Consider the following 7,823-nt stretch of genomic DNA (forward strand, 5'->3'; position numbering starts at 1 on the left):
CCAGGATTTGGAAGCTCTGGTTTCCATAGCAACCCCTGGGCATTTAATTAAGGGAGGAGGCCTTCTCTTCCAGGCTGGGCAGTTCCAAATCTCAGCCCGAAAGGCTACCCTGAGGGGGTGAGGGAAAAGTGTTGTCCTCCAATATTGCACAATTCTGGCTTCCCCACAGAGTTCATTGTGGCTTTCCCAGCCCACCCCTCTCCCACCTGCCACCCCTATCCTCACTTCCCACCAGCTTCCCACCAGAGCGGGCTGGGGAGACCTCTCAAACCAGCTACGGCAAACCCAGGTCCCAGGCTAGTAGAGGTTTCAAGGGGTGACCTGCAATTGCTGTAAGACCCCCCTCCCCCATATACACTGTTGCTTTGTTTCCCGGACTATGTATAAGGTTGGGGATAAGGGTAGGAGATAATTCAACACTGATCCTGCTCTCCAGTTCCTCTAGAATGGGTTTAGGGGCTCTTTGAAGCCCCTGAAATTGAATGTAACATGTGTATAAGTTCATTATAAGCTTTTCCCCAGATACTAGGTACACATCTTTCATCAGATCCTCAAAAAAGGGATCTGTGATCTCAGAAAGGTTCCTAGCACTACTATTTGCTGGCGATAAGACCTGAGTCAAATTGCTTAACTTCTCTGTGCCTCTCAGTTCTCATCTGTGAGGTGGAGACAATAGCATTAATACTTTAATGAGATTGTTGGCACCTTAGTAAGGTTGTCGTTGCAGTAGTCGTGATTACTATGAGAGTGGGCTAAATGGAAGACCCCACACCTTATCCCTCCCACACTCACACCCCCTGAAGGTAACAGGTCCGCCCTCTCGGTGGGGGGCTTCATCGCTGCCGAGCTCACCCTCTCTGCCCACGCCAGGCTGCTGGAAAGTGCTCCAGACTCTGATCGGAAGCCGCAGCTTTCAAGAGCCTCACGTCACGCGGTGGAATTTCCAAGCTCAGGTCACTGAGTTATCCCAGTTCCTGAAATTCCTGTCTCAGATTTCTCATCCGTCCCTGTGACCACTTTTCCCCATTTCTGGTTAGGTTACTTTGTGTGTGTGTGTTTCCTTTTCATGGTATTTTTAGACTTTGGAAAAAATAAACATTATTCACACACCAGCACCTCCCTGATCTTTTGGCTCTCCACAGGCATGGGGGTGGGGGCACTTCTCCTGACCATTCTTCAACCTTGTCTGTGCCCCCATCATACATTGTCACCTTCTGCTGAAAATTCCCAGATTTACCCTCCCACCTCCCGTCACTCTGCCCCCCATTCCCTCAGCACCGATATATGCAGATTGTACACAGTTCTGAACTGTATGTGTCTCTGGGTCTGTTATCTTTTTTATAGTCTCTTGTTTCTCTTCTAGAAATTCTAACCCCTCTCCCTTCCTTCCCCACTTCCCCATGACTTTTCCCCCTCCCTTCAGAAAAGGCAACTCTATTCCTGCAGTTGTTGGCTTGTCCCGCTGAGATAGCACCTGACTCAGAGGAGGAGCTGTAGGGCAGGTGACCCCTGGGCCTTGTACCCCACCAGTTACGTTTAGGTTTCATAAACAATAAAATAGTATTTATGGCTGGCTCATGCCTGTAATCCCAGCACTTTGGAAGGCTGAAGTAGGAGGACTACTTGTGGCCAGGAGTTTGAGACAAGCCTGGGCAGACCCTGTCTCTACAAGAAATAGAAAAATTAGCCAATCGTGGAGGTGCACCCCTATAGTCCCAGCTACTTGGGAAGCTGAAGCAAGAAGATTGCTTGAGCCCAGGAGTGTGAGGTTGCAGTGAGCTATGATGATGCCACTGTACTCTAGCCCAGGTGACAGAGCGAGATGCTGTATCCAAAAAAAAAAAAAGTATTTAGTAGAGTTGTAGAGAGGTTTGAATGAATCCATGCAAGGAGAGCACTTAGCACAGTGCCTTGCAGATGGCAAAGGCCTCAGGAATGGAGCTGTTATTCCCTGGATCTGAGGGTTCTACAGGACACAGGGTCATTTCTCAGCTCTCCTTCTCTCAGCTCAGTTCAAACCCCAGCCAGAGGCACGGAGCCGGACTCAGTGCTGCCAGCGTCAGAGGACACAGATGATAGAGGGAGGTGGCAAAGGACAGTGTGGGAAAGGCTGAGAATTAGATTTGTGAGGGCAAGAGAAGGGGATTTTCATAATTCAACCTGGAGAAAGCTGAAAGAGGGAAGGAAAGACTCTTAATCACAGTTTGGCCAGTGCTACTGTGGCAATTCCATTTTCCCTCCTTCAGGGAAAAGGAAGTGTTGGGGGTGGGGAGACTGAGGCTGGCCATCAGCAGAACATCCCAGCTGCAGCAGAAACCCTGGCCCAGGAAATCCAAAGTCCTTGCTGAGGAAGCCCACGCTCCCAGAGGTTGTGGCTGATCTAAGGTCACAAATTAGTTAAGTGCTGGGCCCTGGATTCACATCTCAGCCTGCTGAATGCAGAGCCTTCCCACCCCCGTCCGGTGCTCAGGCCAGCAGCCCCACAGGGTCAGGTGGGAGGCCCACTGGGGACTCCTGGTTTGCTTAAGATTCTCAATCCCCAGGAAGGCTTCCTGGAGATGTGCTGGAAAGAGCATGAGGTTACGAAATTGAAACAATCCCCATTAGACATGAGAAAGCCCAGGGGGAGGTTGAGTGATTTACCCTAGGTCACACAAGTAGTAACTGATGGGGCCAGGATCCCAACCTGGGCAGTGTGGCTCCAGCCGGTGCTCTCGACCCGTGCTGCCTCTGCAAGCGTGGGAATCAGGTTATGAATCCGATCCAGCTGACTCCTGAGGCGGAATGTGTCATGGTGTTCCATACCACTTCTTCCACCCTCAGAGGACTAAGGATTGACTGAGACAATGCAGGCAGAACATTTAGCACACAGGAACTACCTCACCATCGGTTGTCTTCCTTACGTCCGGTTGGCTCCAGTTCTGTCTTTCCATTGTTTGTTCTGTGCCTGGGTTTATATCCTTGGCCTCCAGCAGCCTGGAAGTGAGGCTCTTCCATGGTAACTGTCCTCAGTTGACTGTCTGACCTTCTCAGTCCTGCCCGCTGGGCATGACCCTGGGAGTCTGGAGCACATCCTCTGCAGTGTCTTGGAAAACTGGATTGATCATTGGGAGAGGTGGAGGGGCTCTGGGGAGCGGTTCCAACCTTGCACTTTGTAGGGGAGAATGCCCAGGCCCAGAGAGAGCAGGAGTCTGCTTAGGCTCACTCCCTCGGTCTACCTGAGTTACTGAGGACCTCCTGTGCTCTGGCACTGTTCAAGGTACAACATGGAGAAGGCGGGAAGGTCCCTGCCCTTGCAGAGTTCACCCCATCATAGTGAGGGAGAAAGACAATCAACAACAACAAAAAAATAGGTGAACAAAAAAACATAAATCAGAAAAATATCATTGTGATAAAGACCATACTAAGAACATGGACGATAAGGTTCAGGTGGCTATTTTACTCTGGGTGACCTCTCTGGGCAGGTGACACTTAACCTGAAATCTAAAGGATGACAAGGTGCCACTTGGGACAATCAGAGAGAAGGGCATTCCTGACAGAGAAAAGACCCTGAGTATAAGCTTGGTGTGTTGGAGCAGAGTGGACAGTGAGGTCAACTTAGTGAGTCCTGACAAGCATTTAAAAAAAAATAAAGTTGAAAAAAATCAGAGTGTATTGTACTTAGTAAAGGCAAATGTTTCAGGAAACTTTAGGAGATATATATACACACATATATATGTAGAGAGAGAGAGATAGTATGTGTACTTTCTATTGATATATCTACATCTATACATAGCGTGAGTATTTTGGATTGTGATATAATATGTATTTCTGACTGTGACTTGTAGAAATGTTTGAAAGCCAATATTGAAGGAATTCAAATGAGTTCAATGTGGTCGGAGCACAGTGGAAGAGAAGAACCGCAAGAGATGAGGCCAGCCAGGGGGCAAGGGCAGGTCACGTGTGGCACTATGAGCCAGGATGAGAAGTGAACCTGACCCCACAGGAAGACTAAGCAAAGGATGGACGTGATCTATGCAGTTTCTTATGTTTGTTTTTAATCTAGCCATTTGGAAATAGAGGAACTAAGTGTCCTTACAGTCATTTTCCCACCGTAACAGTTTTATCTCACTTTTGCAAGCAAGACATCTACGGGTAGGCAGGGAGAGAGTTATACTTATGTCTTTCTTCGCCAGATCAATAAGGACTTCCCAGAGGGGCCCAGGAGAGTGGAAGCAAGAAGACCCCCAGGGGGGCTGTAGTGGAGGGAGAGAAAAAGCAGGATCAAAAGAGGGTAAAGGGGTGAGGGAGTTGCTACAAGGGAGGATGAGGAAGTAGCTGGACCTGGGAAACTGGAGAGGGAGTAAGCGAGGCTCAGGGTCCACATGATTTCCGACTCATTCCCATGTCCCCGAGGTCCTTTCCTTCCTTAGAATTACTCCTTACCACGCACCCACCAGGTGGTCACCTTGGTCTTGGCCAAGCCCCGGGGTGGTGGCAAGACAAGGCAGGAAGGCCTGCGTGTTGCCTCTCTCCAGTCTCCTGTTCTCCACATGCCGGCCCCATGTGTGGCTGTGGCTGAACTCCCTTTGGCCCCCTTCTTCTCCTCTACTTTCCTCCACTCCCACCCCCCATTCAACCAGAGCCAGGCCGCACACAGGCTTCTTCACCACCACTGTCTTCAACGCCTGCCGCTGTTTTCACTCTGGCCCCATCCTTGGCCACTTCCCTCCTAATTCTTAGTCCAGCTCAGGTGGCTTTTTCCCCCTGTCTTTTCTCCTCCTATACACACTTTTATTTACACACACAAACATACACATACACAGTCACACATAGGTCCTCTACCTCAACCTCCATCTCTTGCTTCCAAGCCATCCCATTCTCCTCGAACATTCCCTGTGCTCAGGCTCACCTCTCAGCATCCTAGCCTTGTATCATAGCTCAGTGCTACTTCTTCCAGGAAGTTTCCCTATAATATTCTTCTCTTTTCTTTTGTTTTCCTTTCTGTTTTCTCACCAGGCTTATGTACCAAGGCCCGGCTCCCAGGAAGAGGAGAGAAGAGGAGGCTGAGAAGGAGAAAAGCAGCCCCCGACAGCCAGGAACTGGCCTGGCACTCTCAGCAATGCTTTGGTTTTCTCTTGCCGGACAGAAGCATTTCACAGAATACCAGCATCGGGAAGGCCACTCTATGACCATGGTAGATCAAGACAAAAACAAGACCTCTCTGTGATCATATCTGAACAAAGACTAAAACAAGAACATTGTCCAAATCACAAAAACAACCACCCATCCACACATCCTAGCTAATAAGTGAATGCTGCTTCTTTGCCAATCAAAGCTTTAGCCTTGCTTCGTTCTTCCCACCTTCCCACCTATATTTTTTAAGATATCCCACTTTCTTACCAGCATCCAATTCAGAGCAGTCCCACTTCCTTGACCTCTCTCCCAAATCACCAAACGTAAGTCCAAATCTTAAGTCCTTTCTAACACCCTTTTATTAGATGTACCACAGTTCCACCATGGTGTGCATTCTTGTTATTGAAATGAGTCAACAAACCCAATTTTGTTCAACTACAGGTGTCTGCTGGAGGTCTTTTGGCTGGAAGGAATGGATAATCAAAACAACACGTAGGTATACATATATGTATTTTTATTAAAGTACAAACTTCTCTATCTTTGGATTTGAAGTGCATTTTCACAATATTTTAGCAGCAGATTTCCCTTCCTAATTATGTCAATTAGATTGATTCTGCAGTCCTTGGGTTTGCTTTCCATTGTCCTACATTCATAGTCTTCTTGCAATCTTGTATCGGAATTGAAGCCCAAGTGTAACTACCCTCTTCCTTGACCACCTGACCAGATCTGCACTCCTACTGCACTTGGTTTTAATTACTTACCAGGCTTCTTGCCTATCTGCCTTCTTAGCTGTAAACTCCCTGAAGGCCGAGCCTGTGTCTTAAAAACGTGGTCAGCACTTCAGTCAGCTAAAATACCAGCACTCAAAAGGTCAGGCGTTCTGAAGTGCCAAGGGCCAGAGACCCCTGAGATCATAAGTTATCACTTAGGACTGAGGAGTGGGACACCTGCGTCATGTTAAGGGCAGAAGAGAACAGGCCTTGCCCTGCCAGACTCCTGGGAGCTGAAGGTGGCAGGGTGCCTGGGAGCTCTTTGCAAGAATCCCTAGGGCAGAGAATGTACTGGGCTTGTATAGTCTTTGGTAAGAGTCAGAGTGAATTTTAATCTGCTACCATCCTGAACATCTTTGTGTGTTGTACCACTGTCCCAGATAGGGAGCTTATCAGAGTAATCAGAACCCAAAAAAGATAGGGCAGCCCTGGGCTTTGGGCATGTGGTATATACACACACATATTTGTGCTAGAGGACAACATCCAGACCAGTAGTTGTAAAACTGTGTTCCCTGGGGTTTGTCCCTTGGAGGTACTACTCAAGGAGAGGAGGGAAGGCTGGGTGACACCCCCCTCCATGTCTCCCATTCTGATTCAACCATTCAGATAAAAAAATGCTGATTCAGAGCATTTTTGTTTTTCATCTTTTTTGTGTCTTGGGATTCTGCATAAGATGTAGGTTGTAAAAGAGTTTGCTACATGTAACCAACACCATGGAGATGTAATCAGCAAATCCAGAATTTGGAAGACATTGTAGAACAACCTGTTTTTTTCAACACATAAATTTCAAGAAAAAAAAAAGGGGAGGTGAAACCTATAAAATAAAAATCATTTAAGAGCCACATTAACCAGATTTAACATGTGGACCTTGTTTAGATTCTGATTTGAATAAATCCAAGATGGACACAATTGTGGAAATTTTAACACTGACAGAATATTTGGTGATATTAAGAAGTTATTTATTTATTTTTAGGCTAGGCATGGTGGCTCACACCTGTAATCCTAGCACTCCAGGAGGCCGAGGCAGGAGGATCACTTGAGCCCAGGAGTTTGAGGCTGCAGTGAGGTATGATGATGCCACTGCGCTCTTGCCCCAGGCATAGAGCGAGACTCTGTCTCAAAAAAAAACCAAAAAAGACGTTATTTATTTATTTTTACCTGTGATAATGGTGTTGTGGTTGTGTTTACAAAGAGTCCTTTCTGAAATACCTGTGTATGAAATGATATGATGCCCAAAATTTGTTTTAAAATCATCCAGTACAGGAGATATAGGGGAGACAAGTGGGTGGGGATATAGATGAATCAAGATTGTGTTGGTAATTATGGAAGCTGATGATGGGTACTTGGGGATTTATTGCATTATTCTTTCTACCTTTTTAAAATGTTTGAACATTTCCACAAGAAAAAAGTTTTTTAAAAATAGGTTAAAGGAGACTATATAAAGAAGGCTTGAAATTATAACTTTATTTTTCAAAGTAACAGCTTTTTCAAGATATAATTCACATGCCATACCATTCACCAATTTTAACTGTACAGTTCAGTGGTTTGTCAGTCACTCCTCTTTTATCCCCCACTCCACAGCCCTAGGTAACCACTAATCTACTTTCTCTTTGGATTTGCCTATTCTGGACATTTCGTAGAAATGGATCATAGGATATGTGGTCTTTTGTGATTGGCTTCTTTCACCTTGGCATGTTTTCAAGTATAACCTTCTTTTAAATTTTCCTGGTCTTGATAGGGAAAAGCTATCTTATAAATGTATTACTTGGGCTGTGGAGTTTTCAGTAACTACACTTGGAAGAGGTTTAAACAAAGTTGGAGGAGGGAGCTGGGCAAGGTGGGCACCTATAGTCCTAGCTTTGAGGAGGCTGAGATGGGAGGATCCCTTGAGTCCAGGAGTTCGAGACCAGCCTGGGCAACATAGCAAGACCCCATCTG

The sequence above is a fragment of the Lemur catta genome, chromosome 6 (genome assembly GCF_020740605.2).
Source record: "Lemur catta isolate mLemCat1 chromosome 6, mLemCat1.pri, whole genome shotgun sequence".
Lineage (NCBI taxonomy): Eukaryota > Metazoa > Chordata > Mammalia > Primates > Lemuridae > Lemur > Lemur catta.